Raw genomic sequence first — 20,199 nt, 5'->3', positions numbered from 1 at the left:
ACACTTTACAATGGCAGATTAGGCAATGTTTTTATGAGGTGGGTAACCCCAGCCATTATCAATATTCAATACTTGGAAGATCTCCCCATGATTGCCTTGGTTTCCTCTGGGTTCTCACGTTTCCTCCCACTTTGCAAAGATGTAAGGGTTAGGGGTAGCAAATTTTTGGACATGCTATGTTGGACCCAGAGACATGGTGAGACTTGCAGGCTGCACCCAGTGCAATCCTCGGACTGTATAGGTCGTTGATGCAAATGACGTATTTCACTGTATGTTTCACTGTTTTAATGTACAAGTGATAAATAAAACTAATACTTAAATCTTCCATCTGTTACTGGGACCTGTGCCAACCAACTGGCCCTTGCCATCTTCAATCTCTCACCGCTGCAGTCGGAGGTTCCCACCTGCTTCAAAAGGGCAACAATCATACTAGTATCTAGGAAGAGCAGGGTGAACTACCTCAACGACTATCGCCCAGCAGCATTACACCTATTATGATGAAGTGCTTTGAGAAGTTAGTCATGGCTAGGATCCATTCCTGCCTGAGCAAGGACCTGGACCAGCTGCAAGCTGCCTATCACCACAAAATGTCAACAGCAGATGCTATCTCAGTGGCTCTGCGCTCAGCTTCAGATCACATGGAAAATACTTACATCAGGCTGCTGTTTATTGACTACAGCTCAACGTTCGACACAATCATACCGTCAGTTTTAATCAACAAGCTCCAAAACCTGAGCCTCTGTACTTCCCTCTGCTACTGGATCCTTGACCAAGTCTGTGTAACATCTCCTCCTCAATGATGATCAACACTGCCGCACCTCAAGGACGTGTGTTCAACCAACTACTCTACTACCTCTACACCCACGTCTGTGTGGCTAGGCTCAGCTTAAACTCCATCTATAAATTTGCTGACAACACAACTATTAGCAGAATTTCAAATTGTGATGAGGAGGCATACTGAAGCGAGATAGATCAGCTGGTTGAGTTGTGTCACAACAACAGTCTGCACTCAAAGCCAGTAACACCAAGGAATTGATTGTGGTCTTCAGGATGGGGAAATTTACTGTACACACACCAGTCCTCACCAAGAGATCATAAGTGGAAAGGATAAGCAGCTTCAAGCTCCTTGGTGCCAACATCTCTGAGGATCCATCCAGGGTACAACATATTGATGCAATTACAAAGAAGTCACAACAACAGCTATACTTCATTAGGAGTTTGGGGAGACTTGGTATGTCACCAAAGACACTCGCAAATTTCTACAATGTACCATAGAGAGCATTCTAACTGGTATGGAGGGCCACTGCACAGGATTGGAAAAAGCTGCAGAAAGCGTCAAACTCCATCAAGGGCACTAGCTTCCCCAGCATCCAGGACACCTCCAAAAGGCGCATCCATCATGAAGGTCTCCATCACCCAGGACATACCCTCTTGTCATTGCTGTCATCAAAGAGGAGGTACAGGAGCCTGAAGACATACACTCAACATCTCAGGAACAGCTTCTTCCCCTCCGCCATCAGATTTTGAGATGGACAATGAACCCATGAACACTTCCTCAGTATTTTTTCTTTACACTCTTTTTGCTAATTTATTATATTTTATACATATACTTATTGTAATTTATAGTTTTTATTTTTTATTTTATAGTTTTTATTGTGAAATGTACTGCTGCCACACAAATTTCACAATATATGCCAGTGATATGAAACCTGACTGATTCTGCTTAACTCCTTCTTTAAGCAAGCTATGTAAAGTACTGGATTTTCAAATTCTGCAAACTGCACATTTAATAATTCACCAGCAAATGGAAAAGTAAAGAAAACTAAAACTTTATTCTCATTTCCAGATGCAATAAGAGTTGCCTTTTCATCTTGCCCATCTACAAGTTGAGGATATTCTTGGAGAGTTAGTTCCTGGGGCTATGCACTGACTTTCCGGTGCACTGCACTGCCATTTCCTTCGTTTTCTAGATGAGTTGCCTTGTCAAAACGCTGTTCATTCTCAACCCAATTGCTCAACAAGAAACACACTCTTACACAGAGAAAATCTTCCTTCGCATATGGCCAAATAAAATTTCCCGGAAGGGCATTGGTCACGTTACACATCTGCGTTAACTTTTGGCTGCAAAGTTACAAGTTTATTTTTGAGAAAGAAGCAAAAAAAAATGATGGAGATACTCAGCAGAATCTGTGATTAGGAGATCAGAATTAATGATCTGATGAAAGTTCAATCAATTAAAGCATTAGCTCTCCTTCTCTTCTTTGTAGAACTGCTGAGAATTAGTGTATTTGATGTTTTTAAAGACCATAAGACCTGATTTAGGCATTCAGCCCATGAAGTCTACTCCACCATTCGTTCATAGCTGATTACTTTTCCTCTCAACCTCATTCTCCTGAACGTGACTAGTGGTGTGCCACAGGGGTCGTTACCAGCTCTGTTATTGCTTGTCATTTGTATCAACCATCCAGATGTTGTAGTAGTAAACTGGATCTGCAATTTTGTGGATGATACCAAGATTGAGGATATAGTAGACAGTGAGGAAGGCCATCAAATATTGCAGAAGTAACTGAACAAAGTGGAAAACTGGGCTTCATCAGGACTGATGAAGGGTCTTGGCCCAAAAAGTTGATTGCTTATTCTCTTACAACAATGTTGTCTGACCCCATGAGCACACCAACTCATTTTAATTTCATCCCAGGCCTATTGACTCCCCCAATCCAAACTCCAGATTTCTACCACTGATCTACAGGAAGGGTACAATTTATAGTGACCAATTAATCTACTGACCTGCCTAGGGAACTCAGAAGGCCAAGGGAAAAACCCACTCTGGTAACTTTAATATTATATTATGATTCAATTTCTATCACTTGGGAAAATAGTGGATTTAATTTAAATTCCATGAAATTTGCAGTTTTCCTTCCTGTAGCTCTATATATCTGAGTAATTTTGAATTTACATGATTGGGTTGAAAATGAGAACCAGCAACCATGCAAACACAGGTTCCACAACACCTGGAGTACCTCAAAGACAAACTATGTTGTCCAAAATACAGTCTGTGGAGTCCAACACTGACAACCCTAAGACATAGGAGCAGAATTAGGCCCTTTGCCCCATAGAGTCTGCACTGCCATTCAATCATGGCTGATCCTTTTCTCCCCCACCCCCCAACCCCATTTCCTGGCCTTCTCCCCATAACCTTTGATGCTGTAACCAATCAATAACCTATCAAAGCTCTGCCTTAAATACACCCAACAACCTGGCCTCCACAGCTGCCTGTGGTAACAAATTTCACAAATTCACCATCCTCTGGCTAAAGAAATTTCTCTGCATTTCTACCCTAAGGCTGTACCCTCTTGTCCTAGAACTTTCCCCACCCCCTACGGGAAAGATCCTTTACACATTTACTCTGTCTAGGCCTTTCAATGTTTAAAATGTTTCAATGAGATTCCCCCCACCCCCCCCCCCCCCACCATACTTCTGAATTCCAGGGAGTACAGACATAGACCCATCAAACAATCCTTATACAATAACCCTTCTATTCCTGGAATCATCCTTGTGAACCTCCTCTGGACCATCTCCAATCATCTTTTCTTAGATGAGGAGCCCAAAACAAGTCACAATACTCAAGGGCAGGCCTCACCAGTGCTTTATAAAGCGCTAGCATCATATTCCTGCTCTTGTATTCAACACCTTTTCAAATGAATGCTAACATTTGCATTTGCCATCCTCACCACCAACTCTACTTGCAAGTTAACCTTTAGGGTATCCTGCACAAGGACTCCCAAATCCCTTTCCATCTCAGATTTTTGGATTTTCTCCCCATTTAGAAAATAGTCTTCACATTTTTTTCTACTGCATGACCATGCCTTTTCCAACATTGTATTTCATTTACCACCTTTTTGCCCAATATCCTAATCTAAGTCCTTCTGCAGCCTACCTATTTCTTCAACACTACCTGCCCCTCCACCAATCTTCATATCATCTAAATCATTGATATACACAGCATAAAAAGAAGTGGTCCCAACTCCAACCCCTGCAGAACACCACTTGGCACTGGCAGCCAACCAGACAAGGATCCTTCCATTCCTACTCACTGCCTCCTATCAATCAGCCAATGCTCTCAGCATGTTCGTAACTTATCTGTAGTACCATGGGCTTTCAGCTTGGTGAGTGATGCACCATCAATAACTCACGCTGAGAGGTCGGAAGCGTGATATCGGCTTTTATTGACTGGAAGAATAAACAACACTACATCCTGGGGAAAGAGGGAGAGCAGCAGCCCACAGTCGCCTTTATACAGGGGTCTGTGGGAGGAGCCACAGGAGCAGTCAGACAGGTATATCTAGTTCACCACAGTGAGCAGCCTCATGTGTGGCACTATCAGGGCACTGGAAAGGCCTTCTGAAAGTCTAGGTATACAACATCCATTGCATTCCCTTTATCTATCCTACTTGTAATCTCCTCAAAGAATTGCAACAGGTTCATCAAGCAACGTTTCCATTTGAAGAAACCATGCTGACTTTGTCCTATCTTGACCTGTGGCACCAAATACTCCATAATCTCATCCTTAACAATTGACTCCAACATCTTTCTAACCACAGAGGTCAGGCTAACTGGTCTATAATTTCCTTTCAGCTGCCTTCCTCCTTTCTTAAAAAGTGGTGTGACATTTGCAGTTTTACAGTCCTCTGTCCAATAATTTTTGAAAGATCATTACTAATGCCTCCACAATCTCTAACGCTACCTCTTTCAGAACCCTAGGGTGCAGTTCATCTGGTCCAGTTGACATGTACCTTTAGGCCTATCAGTTTTTTAAGTGCCTTCTCCCTTGTAATAGTAACTGCACTCACTTCTTCTCCTTCACACACTACAACATCTGACATACTGCTGGTGTCTTCCATTGTGAAGACCGATGCAAATTACTCATTTAGTTCATCTGCCATCTCCTTGTCCCCGTTATTATTTATCCGGTCCGATTTTCTGCAGTCCTACATCCACTCTCATCTCTCTTTTATTTTTTACATACTTGAAATAGCTTTTACTATCCACTTTAATATTGTTTGCTAGCTTGCTTGCTGTCATATTTCTTCTTTACCATTCTAATGTTTCTTTTAGTTGCTCTCTGCAGGTTTTTAAAAGCTTCCCAATCTTCTATCCTCTTGCTAAGTTTTTGTTTTGTTATGTGCCCTCTCTTTTGTTTTTACATTAGCTTTGACTTCCCTTGTCAGCATGGTTGTACTGTTTTGCCATTTGGGTTTTGGAATATCCCAGTTTTGGAATAACTGAATATCTTCAGTTCTGGAGAACCTTCCTCATTTTTCCCAGAAACTCACACCATTGCTATTCTGCTGTTATCCCTGTCATCAGCAACTTTCAATTTACTTTAGCCAACTACTCTCTCATTCCATTGTAATTTGCTTTACTCCACTGAAATACTACTACATCAAACTTTGTTTTCTCCCTATTAAATTTCAAGTTGAACTCAATCATATTGTGATCACTGGCTCCTAAGGGCTCTTTTTCCTTAAGCTCCCTAAATGACTCCAGTTCATTACATAGCACCCAATCCATCACAGCACCCAATCCAATACAGCTGATCCCCTAGTAGGCTCAACGACAAACTGCTCTAAAAAGCCAACTCACAGTCATCCAACAAACTCGGTCTCTTGAGATCCATTACCAACCTGATTATCCCAATCGAACTGCATGTTAAAATATTACTGAACTAAATACTAAACTGAATACTACCGAACTCCTTGTTTCATGTTTGACATTCTACATCTTGTTCGCTTGCTTTTTGGAGTTTGCACAATTTGTTCTTGTTTTATGCATTGGATGTTTGATGTTTTCTTGAACGTGTAAAATGCTGTTTCTTTGTTTCATGGCTGCCTACATGAGGATGAAACTCAGAAATGATTTTGCATACATACTTCGATGATAAATCTACTTTGAATCTTTTCTAAGTAAAATATCTCTTGGTTCAGTTCTGGATGGAACCTTGAAACCTCCCAACCACTCCCCCTATTCTGTCATCAAATGCTAATCAGCCATCACACATCTCCAGACCTAAAAATCACCGTGACACAACTATTGATCTCACACCAGTTAAACACACTTTCTTCTCACCGTACTTACCCATCAAAGTTCCAATTTTGCCCAGGATTGGGCTTCTTCACCTCCACTCTACTTACAGTGGTGCCTCCCCACCATCAAAGCACATGAAGAGAATATGTAATACCTTGAATCTTAAGGCCACTACTAAACATTGTTATTGCATTGCACATTGCCATTTCAAGGCATTATTATTTTATTGACATTTTGTCACTTAATAAGTAAATCAGAATGCAATTTTGATGGATATGTTCATGACTTTTAATTTTTAAGGCTTTTAATTAAAGTGTTGGAAAGAATCCACACAATATAATTAATGCATGGAGTGGCCCATGTGTGAATTATTTACAATTGCAGTATTCATAATTGAACACTAATGTTGGGAGACACTGTGCCTGACAAGGTTATTGCAGCTCAACAAAACCATTTAATATTATTGGCTGCACTGTAACCTGAACGATTTTCAAAGCACAGTGTTCGTTTCCCATATGAGCAAACAACAAAGGCATGCCAGGTTGTTCATCATTTCATCTTTCCCAGATGAGCGGGATGTTTCAACAGCAGCCTTTCTGACTCAGCTCAGAGTTCTGTTACTCCAGATATGATTCTGTGACCGTCAGACCAGATCATAAGACTGTAAGTCCATAAGACATAGGAGCAGAATTAGGCTATTTGGCCCATCAAGTCTGCTCTGCTATTCCATCATGGTTGATTCATTTTCCCTCTCAACCCATTCGTCTGCCTTCTCCCCATAACGTTTGACACCCTGACTAATCAAGAACCTGTCAAATTCTGTTTTAAGATTACCTGTATGGTTCTCAAATAGCTCCCTGTCCACAAGCATATTCATTTCAAAACTCATGTGTTTGTCATTGTCATGGTCCAGCAGGGATCACTCGTTCCTGAATACAAGAAAAAAGGAGCAAGACAATGACACAGCGAGTGGAGCTGCTTCTTCACACATCAAGTGATTCGGGTTCAATCCTGAACTCGACTGCTGATTGTGTGGAATATGCCGTATTCTCACTTGGGTACTCCCGTTACTCCCTCATCTCAAAGACATGCAGGCAGGTTGGCTAAACAGCCACTCTAAATTACCTTTAATGTACTGCTGACCAGCAGATTCTGAGAGGAGCTGACGGCAAAATCCACAATTGATTGTGAGTTCGGATTTACGTATCAGAAGGAGGTTATATGATAGGCCTTCTTCTGAGAAGCATAGCATTTTATCAGGTGGTAGATCAAGTTCCTTGGCATTTTTTGATACCATTTCACTTGGATTTGCAGTTTGATAAATTGGGTCAAACATAATGGGTATGTACTTACTTAATGGGTGTGATAATGTACTTATTGGGTATGATCTGCTTGTGATTCAGGCCACACACAAATCTCTCCTTTAATGCAAAAAATAGTTGTCAACTAGTTCATTTTTCCCAGGTAGATAGCCTCCAAACTGACAATAGAAACATTGATTTCTCTAGCTTCCAATTATTTCTCTCCCTCCCCTTATCTCTTTTTTCATTCCTCATTCTGACTCCCCTCCTTTACCTCTTCTCTTCTCCTCACCTGTCTAATATCTCCCTCTGGTGCCCCTCCTCCTTACCTCTTTCCCATGGTCTACTTTCCTCTCCTATCAGATTTCATCCCTCCAGCCCTTTACCACCTTTCACTGGCAAGCCTCTGATATCAGCTTTCAGCTTTCTGCTCTGATAGTAGAAACACAATCTCCACGGCACAGCTTGCTGCTGATCATTTAGAAAATGCCCTGACAATATCAGGAGCAGTAAGCCTCTTTGACACACACAGCAGTGGGAAATTGATGAGACGGTTTAAGTGCTTGGTCTGATCTGATGTTTGCAGTGAGGTGCAGGACAAGCTAGAAGCATCTGCACTGGGCAAATGTTAGAGAATTTCCTTTTCCACATAAGACTCAGAGCCAGATATTCATTAGGAGACTCTTTATTTACGTGACACGAAGAGCCATCTTTCCGGAAAGCAATGACTCCGCTTACAATCAGTACACACGCTCTCTTTATAGTTGATTCTGACAGGTATGGTTTGGTATATTTGGTATTGGCCTAAGCACGCTAGAGGGAAAACACCTAAATCACTTAGCATCGTGCTGTACAGTTGCAAACTAGAGAGCAACACCATGTAATCTTCCGTCTACAACAGTGGGGCAAAAAGCAACCCCCACGATCTTCTGCTCATCCGGGCCTTCAACAATACAGACACACAGTTCTATAGTCTCACAAAGCTATTTACCCCAGTTGGCCAAAATCCTCCACAGCAAATAAACATAACAAGAGAGGAGTGGATTTAGAATGGCCCACTGAGGAGAAGACACAGGTCAACAAAGGTCAAGATATCACACAGATGTCAACATGCAACCTTTTAATAAAATTACTTAAGATGCTGAATGAGTAATTGCTTTGCATGTATGGTGATAACAACTTTTCAAGGAGACGAAAGCCATGAAGTACATGCACCCCTAGGAACAAGATTTGGAGATTCTGGAGATCAAGGCTTGGAGATCGGAGACCTGTCATCAGCGAGTCCTGAAGCCAATACCCGGAAGCTGAGGCTCAATGGCCAAATCCCTGGGTCTGCAGGTCAGACAGGGGATGTCAGAGGCCCGATGTCTGCAAGATCGCGAGTCCACAGGAGGCTGAAGGTCTAGAAGAATCCTATCCTGGGATAGGAGGAGTGTGTGTGTGTGTGTGTGTGTGTGTGTGTGTGTGTGTGTGTGTGTGTGTGTGTGTGTGTGTGTGTGTGTGTGTGTGTGTGTGTGTGTGTGTGTGTGTGTGTGTGTGTGTGTGTGTGAGAGAGAGAGAGAGAGAGACAGTGGGTGGGAGGAAAGATAGGGGCTTGTTTTGTTGCTGTTGTTCTGTTGTTTGTGTTGTTCTGCTAAATATTGCGGGCATACAATGTTGGCAGCAGAATGTGTGGTAAGGGTTATGTGCTGCTCCCCCCACCCGGTTAGGTTGTGTCGGTTAAGGCAAATGGTGCATTTCACTCCACGTTATGAGCAAGTGAATCTGAATCTGATATATACTCAGACAAACGACATTTTACGATGTCATATGAAACTTAATGTCCAGGCTCAGCGCGTATCGATGCGATAGGGCCCAGCCCTAGAGTGAGGAATGACCCACTGTTTGGATGATTTAAACACCGGGCCAGGTGTATTGAAAAGGCAGGATGTCGGGACGAGAGGCAATAGTTGGGCCAGTCCTGCTCACTGCTCCACAAAATTTCCTCCGCTCTTTGCTGCACTGAGGCTGAGGCGATGGGCCTGCTCCGGCTGCACTGAGCTTTGCGTCTGGTGGCTCCACGACGTTTACTCCATTACGTGCTGACCTGAGGCTGGAGCTGTGGGCCTGCTCCAGCTGCTCCGGCCTTCCTGTCTGAGGACTCACTGTCACTCTAAGTGCTATTTGCTTCCTTTTAATGTTAGCACAATTTGTTTTTCCCTCTTTCTATGAACATTGGGTGTTTGCTTTTTTTAATGGGTTCTTTTGGCTTTCTTGTTTCATGGCTGCCTGTTAGGAGACGAATCTCAAGGTTGTATAATGTTTCCATAGTGTACATAGTGTAGTAAGTGTACTTTGAACTTTGAACATAATTACAAGGGGTGATTGATAAGTTCGTGGCCTATGGTAGAAGGAGTCAATTTTAGAAAACCTAGCACATTTATTTTTCAACACAGTCCATTTACACACTTAGTCCAGCGGTCGTGGAGCATACGGATCTTGGACCTCCAGAAAGTGTCCGCAGCAGAGGTGATTGATAGGTTCGTGGCCTAAGGTAGAGGGAGATGAGTTATACAGCTAAGATGGATGAACTCAGCAGGTCGGGCCCGACCTGCTGAGTTCATCCAGCTTGTTTGTACGTCTTGATTTGACCACAGCATCTGCAGTGTACTTTGTGTGAGTTATACAGTTCTCGTTACATGCACATGCAGTTCAACTCGTTGAGTGATTATACAGAAAATTTGAAGTTAATAACATCAGTTAATAACTCATCAGGTGTGATTGATAAGTTCGTGGCCTAAGGTAGAAGGAGATGAGTTATTAACTTCAAACTTTCTGCATTATCACTCAGAGTTGACCTACATGTGCATGTAACGAGAGCTGTATAACTCATCTCCTTCTACCTTAGGCCACAAACATCAATCACCATCTGTGGACACTTTCTGGATGTCCAAGATCCGTATGCTCCACGACCGCTGGACTAAGTGTGTAAATGTAGGAGGGGACTATGTTGAAAAATAAATGTGCTAGGTTTTCTAAAATTAACTCCTACTACCTTAGGCCACGAACCTATCAATCACCCCTCGTAAATGATTGCAAGTGCACTGTGACTTCAGATGTTAGCTTTTGTTAGTATGTCATTCTAAGTGTCATTAAACTGTTTTCTTCTATATGAAGAGTCGTGTAGGGTGTATGTTTCTGAACAAAGTGACTGCTTCATAGATATTCAGTCTGCTAGCCATAAGTTTGCAACAAGTCTTCAGAAATAAAAATATGAAGAGTTTCTGCTTTGTAAGTACTCCTCTTAAATAAGCTTCACATCAATACATTCGAAAGACAATAAAAAGGGAGCAGTTGATATGGAGAGGACTGTGACTCATAGAGTTATTTACAGCAGAAGTTATTAATTCTACTGCCATGGATTCACTTCACATTAAACTACACTAACTTAAAACCCTTCCTACTCATCATCCGTTCCAGTACAGGGGACCGGCAGTGGTTTGCTGCTCTAAATGACAAATAGTCTTAAAGCATTGTGCTAGTGAAGTAAAGCACCTGTCAGTTGTACAGAAACCCAACATCAATGCAAGGAATCTTTGCTGATCAAATTTACATTAGGCCTGTCACATCAAATCTCCAAGCGAATGTTTAGCGTCTGCCTGCTAAGTGTTTGAGAAAGATTGAGGATTTTGTTCCTGTAATGCACCCACTCTTGCAGGCAGGATCAGAACTAACATCTCCAGCTCGCTGATTATCAACAGTGGCACATGTCAAGGATGTGTGCTTAACCCACTGCTCTACTCTCTCTACACCCAGGACTGTGCAGTTAGGCACAGCTCAAAAGCAATCTATAAATTTGCTGACGACACATCTATCGTTAGCAGAATTTCAGATGATGATGAGAAGGCATACGGGAGCGAGATTGACCAGCTGGTTGGGTGCTGTCACGGCAACAATCTTCAGTATCGATTGATTGTGGACTTCAGAAAGGGTAAGACAATAGACAATAGACAAGAGGTGCAGAAGTAGACCATTCGGCCCTTCGAGCCTGCACCGCCATTTTGAGATCATGGCTGATCATCTACTATCGAGGGAACACACGCCAGGGATCAGAATTGGAAAGGTGAGAAATTTCATGTTCTTGGGTGTCAGCATCTCTGAACCTAACATATTGATGCAGTTACAAAGAAGGCATGCCAGCAACTATATTTCATTCGAAGTTTGAGGAGATTTGGTATGTCACCAAAGACCCTTGCAAATTTGTACGGATGTACCATGGAGAGCATCCTAACTGGCTGCATCACCGTCTGGTATGGGGTGGGGGGGGGGGGGGGTGTTGACAGTGCATAGGACTGAAAGGAGCTGCAGAAAGCTGTAAATTCAGTCCGCTCCATCATGGGCACTAGCCTCCCCAGCATCCAGGACATCATTAAGGAGTGATGCCTCAGAAAGGACCCCCATCACCCAGAACATGCCCTCTCCTCATTGCTACCATCAGGTTGGAGGTACAGAGGCCCAGGTACTGTAGCTTTTTGATCAGAACTGTAGGTATGATGGTATTAAATGCTGAGCTGTTGTCAATGAACAGCATCTTAACTTATGTATTTGTATTGTCCAGGTGACCCAAGGCCAGTGAGATTGTGGCTGCCTTAGACCTATTGTGGCAATAAGTAATAGAGTAAAGAAGCCTAAAGGCACACACTCAGTGATTCAGGAACAGCTTCTTCTCCATCTACCATGCAATTTTTGAATGGACATTGAATCCATGAACACTACCTCATTACTTTGTTTTCCTCTCTTTTTGCACTACCATTTAATTTAACTTTTTCGGTAGATATATACTTGCCATAATTTCCATACGTACACTTACTATAATTTACAGTGTTTATTATTATGTATCGCAATCTACTGTTGCCGCATAACAATAAATTTGGTAATACCAGTGACATTAAATTTGATTCTGATTCTGTTGATTCTAAACCAGAACCACAAGCCTTCCCCTGCATTATTTGTTCTACAGCAAAATATCACAATGTAATGGAACAGTGATTTATGACAGAATCATCACACAAAAAGTGTGACCTTTATATTAGCCGACGGACATTGCTAAAAACTGGATGTAATTTTAATGGCATCGAGCACAATTTACTGTCGAGCAACTTTGGCTCATATGATGTGCAGTACCTGCTGTGAGGAGAGACAAGGCAACCACATTAAATTTAGATACTGTCAGTTTAAATTATTTTAATTCCATTTCACTTTCCTCCCCCGCCACCTTATTCTAAGGTTTAAATCAACATTGAATTGTAGTTACGCAATAGTCCATGACAAATGCTATGCATGGCCTCACAGTGCTTAACCGACTCACGTGCCCCACCTCCTGATTAACGCGGCACTCCATGGCTGGGGTTGGAACTTGTATTTACATTGTGAGTGTGGCAGCAAGCTGTGGTGTCCGCACATGGTCCAATTAAGCGCAGGGCAACAAAGCTCCCAACTCCTCCGCATATGGCAGTGTTTCACCCCTCTCTGAGACAAGCAGTCAGCCATCGAAGGAGAACTATGTCACTAAAACCCTTATATCTTGTTAAATAAGAATTAAATGAGTTTTTAACTCTGTTTGTCACACTTACTGATGAATAGTTTTATATGTGGAGTCTCATTCCCTTAGAGTAACTTGGAAGTTCTAATCATCACATTAAATTTTTGTCTTTATTTATTTATTGTTTTATTTTATTTATCGAGATACAGTGCAGACTAGGCCCATCTGGCCCTTCAAGCTGTGCCGTTCGGTGATCCCCGAATTTAATCCAGCCTAATCACGGGACAATTTACAATGACCACTTAACCAACCAGCCGATACGTGTTTGGACTGTGGGAGGAAACCAGAGCACCTGGAGGAAACCCATGCGGTCAGAGGGAGAATGTACAGACTCCTTACAGGCCGCAGTGGGAATTGAACCTGGGTCATTGGTACCGTAAAGCGATACGCTAACCAGTGTGCTGCCTTGCTGTTGTGTTTAGAGAATTTCTGTTTCTAAATACTGTATATTCCATGTGTACATCGCATTGTTGATTTTGCAAATAAAATATTATTCAAATAAAACACTGCTTTTGACTTCTTGGTTCATTGAAAGGAGAATCCTGCAATCCGATTGGCTGTTTAGTTAGCCTGATGACCGTACAGTTATCAGTTGCCATGGAACTCCTGGCTGGCAGCAGAGAGCAGCCTCCTTTGGAAATGGGGAACGCCATACAACAGAGCTGGTTAATTCGAAGTTACCTGTTTGTTACATCTCTTCCCCACTCTAAGCAGGACTGGTTTTATGAGAATAACTAGGAGACTGAGGAATTAAATAATCTCAAACTTGGAACAACCCAAATCAGAAACTCCATTCGAAAAGGCACCTTTTTACAGACTCCTGAAGGCAGAGATCCACCTAAAAACTCCTGACTCAGAGTACAGGTGGACGCTGGAAAAATGCATAAGGCCAGGAGCTTGCTGTACTCATGAAGTGCGTAGGCTCTTTATTGCCGTCAAAAACATCTACACTAAGATAAGAACCAAGAATGGATGTGAGGTGGCAAGGGCAGAGAGGATATCAAAGCTCAGTGGAAGGAACACTTCACAATTATCATCCCAGCGTCCCTCCCCATGATGTGAAACCCTTTGACCCCATCCCACACTGCTTCACTGCTTAAGCTTTGCCATCACTCATGAACAAGGCCATATCCCAATTAAAATATAAGCAGGCCTCAGAAACAGATGGCAATCTATTGAAGTTCTGAGATTCATTGGCGAAGAACTTCCATTCCCAGTCATCACCCAAATCTGGGAAGAGGACAATACTTCAGGAGACACCAGAAGTGCTGGAATCAAGGCCATCTTCAAGATAGGAAACTAGTATGACTATAGTAACTACAGAGGGCTCTTCCTGGAGTCAGTCGCAGGGAAAGGCACACGGGTGTTCTTCACTGACTGACGCACAGCACACTAAATCATAGTATGGATTCTGCCTTTCTAGAGACCATTGGGGACATCCATCCAAGAAGGCAGTATCCATCATTAAGGACACTCACCACTGGAGACATGCCTCTTCTCATTACTACCATTAGGGACTAGGTAAAGAAGCCTGAAGACTGACACTCAACACTTTAGGAACAGCTTCTCCTTCTCCACCATCAGATTTTTGAATGGTCCATGAACCATTACTCACTACTCCTCTTCGGCATTATTTATCTTATTTGCAGTAATAGTAATGAGTACTTCAGGCCAGTGAGGGGCGCCAGAGAGTGTCGGGCTCCAAAGTTTTTAGAGCACCCAGTTAATTGCTGTTTAACAAGTGTCATTAATCATTTAGAGTTCCTTGTGCTTTTCTCGTAATGTGGTCTCCTTCTGTGTTCTAACTAAGTTTGTTAAGTTTATTTTGGTATGTTTGTGGTTTCTGTGTTACTTGTATAATTAACTGGTAAGTGGTTGCCCATTTAGCGCTAATCATGGGGTCCTAGTCAGGAGATCAATCATTCCACGGTCAAGGTCACTTAGATCACATTGTTTTCCAGATTCTGATGTTTGACCTAAACAACAAATGAACCTCTTTACCATGTCTACGTGTTTTTATGCATTGAGTTGCTGACACATGATTGGCTGATTAGATATTTGTGTTAACGAGCAGGTGTACAGATGTACCTAATGTTGTGGTCACTAAGTGTATAGTCAAGCCCGAATGGAGTGTGACTTCGAGAGAAACCTAGTTTTCTTCTCATAGACTTTTTGCTCCTGTCCTTCAAGATGGCACTTCCCAAGGACGGTACATTCTGCAGCAATGGAGCATCGATGACAGAAATGGATGCTTATGATGAAGGATTGGATGCTAATCGATACCCAGAACTGTATGACTGAATGGCCAATTCCCTGAGCAGTGACTGTTCCCTCGGGGTGCATATTATTCTATCACCTTAATCATTCATCTGATTTCAGCAGTTACTACCATTAAGAACGTGACACCAGCAATATTCTCTTCAGCCTAACTCCCATCCAATTTGCTTATTAGTCATCCAGGCCTTTAACAGCCTAAAGTTTGTGACTCATTTTAATTCCAAAAGAGCTCTGCAATTTATAATTGTCATATCTCTGAGAACATTTCCTAATGAAAGTTATAAAAAGCACCCTAATCAGCACTTCCATCTTTCTGTGCCTTAGTAGTAGCATTTCAACTTCAGATCTCAACAGGTGTTTCTAATAAAAGGTGTATTTCATACAAGGACATATTCTAATTGCAGCTTTCAAGCTCCTTCAGAACTTCTTGCTCACTTTTCTCTACAGCTGTGAACTATCCAGATATAAAGCAACCGCAGATTTCAATGTTTCCTCATCTTTTAAAAAAATATCTTGACAGATGTGTCCCATTGACAGATCAGTCAAGAGGCAATAAATCAGGAAAGTACCATGTGTTAATGTAATCCTCGCAGTCTGCAGTAATCTCGAAATTAGTCAGATGTAGATGGAATACAGCTGCCTCCTGCAATGAACTGTTTCCAATTTACCCTAAGTAAATTTTGTCAGGAATTTTCTTGGAAATTAGCAATTTTATATCAAGCTGAGAGAGGTAACAATTGGGGGGGGCTTGATGTCAAGTATTGTTTGATAATGCTCTTTATTGTACAGCACCGAATGAAGCCCTTCAGCCCATCACATCCATGTCAACCTTTGCACCTATCAAAAGAAATCCCATTTGTCCTTTATTGGGTCTGTCGTGTCCTCTGGCTCAGCTGTCCAAGCACCAGTCTACATGCCCCTTAACGATGTGTTGTATCTGCGTCCACCACCTCCTCTGGCAGCACGTTCCAGATACCAGTCACCCTCCGTGGGAGATGTTGGCCATCCACTTGTGAAGTGGTTGTTTTGTCTCACCGATCTGCAGATCTGTGCAGCAGGAACATCATCCCAACAGAAAGAGGTAAGGAGCAAAGCAGACGGGAAAACATAGTCATCCCAAATGCGGCTGGGGTTTCAGAGAAACTCAGAAGGATTTTCAACAGGCACCAAATCCTGGTTCTTCAGACCTACAAACAAACTCAGACAAAAACTTCTCCACCCCAAGAATCCAACACACAAACATAAACAGAGTAATATAGTATATGCTATCCGATGCAATGAGAACTGCACAATCGGTGAGATAAGGATAAGGGGCACTCTTTTGATGATAATAATATGCACATTTTGGACAGGGAGGACAGGTGGTTTGAAAGAGGAGTTATAGAAGCCATCTTTGTCAAATTGAAAAACCCATCCCTGAACAGAGGGGTTGGAGTACAACACCACCTATCAGCTACTTACAATGCAGTCCTAACGTCTCTACCCCAGTGTCTCCACAACAGTTCATATCTCCGTTCATGCAAAGATGAGACTAATGACCCTCACAAGGAAATCCTCTTGCATTTGTACAGAGCCCTGGTGAGACCACACCTGGAGTATTGTGTACAGTTTTGGTCTCCAGGGTTAAGGAAGGACATCCTGGCTGTAGAGGAGGTGCAGCGTAGATTCACGAGGTTAACTCCTGGGATGTCTGGACTGTCTTACACAGAGAGGTTAGAGAGACTGGGCTTGTACACGCTGGAATAAAGGAGATTGAGAGGGGATCTGATTGCAACATATAAGATTATTAAGGGATTGGACAAGATAGAGGCAGGAAATATGTTCCAGATGCTGGGAGAGTCCAGTACCAGAGGGCATCGTTTGAGAATAAGGGGTAGGTCATTTAGGACAGAGTTAAGGAAAAACTTCTTCTCCCAGAGAGTTGTGGGGGTCTGGAATGCACTGCCTCGGAAGATAGTGGAGGCCAATTCTCTGGGTGCTTTCAAGAAGGAGCTAGATAGGTATCTTATGGATAGGGGAATCAAGGGATATGGGGACAAGGCAGGAACCGGGTATTGATAGTAGTGATCAGCCATGATCTCAAAATGGCGGTGCAGGGTCGAAGGGCCGAATGGTCTACTTCTGCACCTATTGTCTATTGTCTATTACTTCTATGACTCTTAATGACCCCCATGTGATTGCTATATACTTTTTATATACAATATATACTATATTGCTTTTAAACAACGCACAGAGTTTTCAACCAGGGAACTACCCACCATGGATTAGAACTGAAAGAGCCTCTCAGATGAGTGGCGAAACATCTTCTAGACAGCACAGCAAGTCCATTTGCCTTGATTTACTACTGCTTAATATTCAATGACCTGGATGACTGAGAACTTTCATAGAGATATTTCACCAAATGAGAAAGGAAATGAACAGTGAAAGAAAGGAGAGGAACCAGAGGAAATGGTGGGTTCAGGTCTAGGGCAGGGGAAATTTGGAGAATGATTGGTTTGACAATCCAGGCAAAGGGAGGAAGTGGGATTAGCATAGATGACTGCCTAATAATCATCAGGGATGTGAAAGGCTGAGGACCTCTGTGCTGTGTGAGTCTGAATATACCAAATAGTTCATTAAATGAAGAGGAAGTTAGCTTTCTGATGATCTCCACCTTAGTGGCAAAAATGGTGAATGTGCTCTGCAACTTTATTTAATTTTATTTTTTATTTAGGCAACAGGACAGTAACAGGCCCATCTGGTCCGAGCAAGCCCATGACACTCAATTACATCCATGTGACCAATTAACCTACTAACCCATATGTCTTTGGGATGTACCACCCAGAGAAAATCTTAATGTTATCACGGTCTCTTTACAGACAGCGACAGAATTGAACCCAGGTCGTTGCCACTGTAAAAGCATTATGCTAACTGCTATGCTAAGGTAAATGTGAAGTGAGTAGAGGAGAGGGTATTAAAAAGATTATCGTATCAGATTTACAAAGACCAGGACAACCTTACACTCTACAATGATCCCAGACGAGCGTTCTGCGTGGGCAGAGGAAAAATAGAGAGAGCACAAAGGAGATTTACTGGAATGTTACCTGAGTTTCAGCACCTAAGTTACAGAGAAAGGTGGAACAAGTTAGATCTTTATTCTTTGGAGCGTAGAAGGTTGAGGGGGGACTTGATAGAGGTATTTAAAATTATGAGGGGGATAGATAGAGTTGACGTGGATAGGCTTTTTCCACTGAGAGTAGGGGAGATTCAAACAAGAGGACATGATTTGAGAGTTAAGGGGCAAAAGTTTAAGGGTAACACGAGGGGGAACTTCTTTACTCAGAGAGTGGTAGCTGTGTGGAACGAGCTTCCAGTAGAAGTGGTAGATGCAGGGTCGATATTGTCATTTAAAAAAAAATTGGATAGGTATATGGACAGGAAAGGAATGGAGGGTTATGGGCTGAGTGCAGGTCGGTGGGACTAGGTGAGAATAAGCGTTCGGCATGGACTAGAAGGGCCAAGATGGCCTGTTTCCGTGCTGTAGTTGTTATATGAAAGGTGAGTTGCACCAGCCAAATCCAAGGATGAAACTCAGTTATCCTAAGTTCCTCCTATCTGATCATGAGAAACTCGGATGACTGATTCTGTGAGTGGATAGGATCTGATTAGGCCATCAGAAATAGAGGTGAAGGAATGGCTGAAGAGCTGCAGAAATATCATCACAAAGAGAGTGCTGACTGCGTGGGAGCCTGAAGGTCTAGCAGGGCTTTGGAACATGCAGATTTCCAGATTTCCAGTAAGGAAAACACTGGTTCCCCAATGAACACCATTAATGGACAAGCAGGTAGATCATTGGGGATTCAGCTGATAACCAAAAAAGGTTCAGGCAGAAGATCTTTAATGTAAACTTTATTTTTTAACCACAGAAAAATTAAATCAGGAGAACAGAAGCACCCGCTAAATTCTTTTTCAAGCTTTATTTCTTTACTTAGAAATACAGCACTGTAACAGGCCCGACAAGCTGTTGAAACACAGTTACACCTACGTGACCAATTAACTTAGTAACCTGTAATCTATTAATTTGGGAGAAACCCAGAGCACCTGGAAGAAAACAATGCCACCCAAAAAACAGGGGGCACCTGGATTTGAACCAGGGACCTCTTGATCTGCAGTCAAATGCTCTACCACTGAGCTATACCCCCATGTACATAATTTATGGCTTACTTTTTCCAGGAAATGAGCAGAAAGTTCATAGAAAGATCAATAAATTATCAAATGTAAAGCATTGTTGACAATTTCAATAGCATGATCTATAATTTATTGATCTAAACTTTAATTCACTTAGAAAGAAACTGTTCAATACTGCAAAAATCAACATCACATTGAAAGGATTCCAAGGCAAAGTTCCCATCTTCTATTTGAATTCATGAACACCAACAAATATAATCATTTTGATTTTCTTTTACTGAAAGAAGACAATGAATGTAGAGAGCTGGGTGTATCTTTAATATTTGATTTCTTCAGATAACAGTAACTTCCCCGATGCAAGCTCTCCCCACCCTTGTGTAGTAATAGTCAATTCTTACAAAATCTAAGCACATACTAAATCGAAATCATGCACCAGATGTTAAGTGAGATTTTTATTTAAGAACTCAAAAATTACATAGGTCACAGTAACTGAAAATGCTTTGTGTGGCTTCATCTTGTTGATACAACGTCACATTGACCTTCAGAAACTGAACATATTTGCATATGTAAATTAGATTAGTTACTAAATACTTCGGAGAACCATGTGCTTTTAGTCAAGCATGGAAGATGATCAAAAGAACAAATTGTCTCTTGGACTATTTTTATCTTGAAATTAGGTTATTTCTGTACTAGCTTTGTCTACCCTCACATGAAGATCTTAAATATTTTAAACATTATTAAATGTAATAAATTGTTACATAAGCAATTAACTTAGATACAGATCCTGAG

At 42.0% G+C, this 20,199-nt stretch overlaps 1 non-coding gene across 1 annotated transcript; it reads right to left on the bottom strand.

Moving 5' to 3' along the window:
• Positions 1-19,352: 19,352 nt before the first annotated feature.
• trnac-gca (transfer RNA cysteine (anticodon GCA)) lies at positions 19,353-19,424 on the bottom strand. The gene has a single exon. It is a non-coding gene; the product is annotated as a tRNA-Cys (tRNA).
• Between the last annotated feature and the right edge of the window lie 775 nt (positions 19,425-20,199).

Source organism: Hemitrygon akajei, chromosome 11 (genome assembly GCF_048418815.1).
Source record: "Hemitrygon akajei chromosome 11, sHemAka1.3, whole genome shotgun sequence".
NCBI lineage: Eukaryota > Metazoa > Chordata > Chondrichthyes > Myliobatiformes > Dasyatidae > Hemitrygon > Hemitrygon akajei.
Note: the sequence above shows the minus strand (reverse complement) of the source record. Positions and strands in the feature narration are given on the sequence as shown.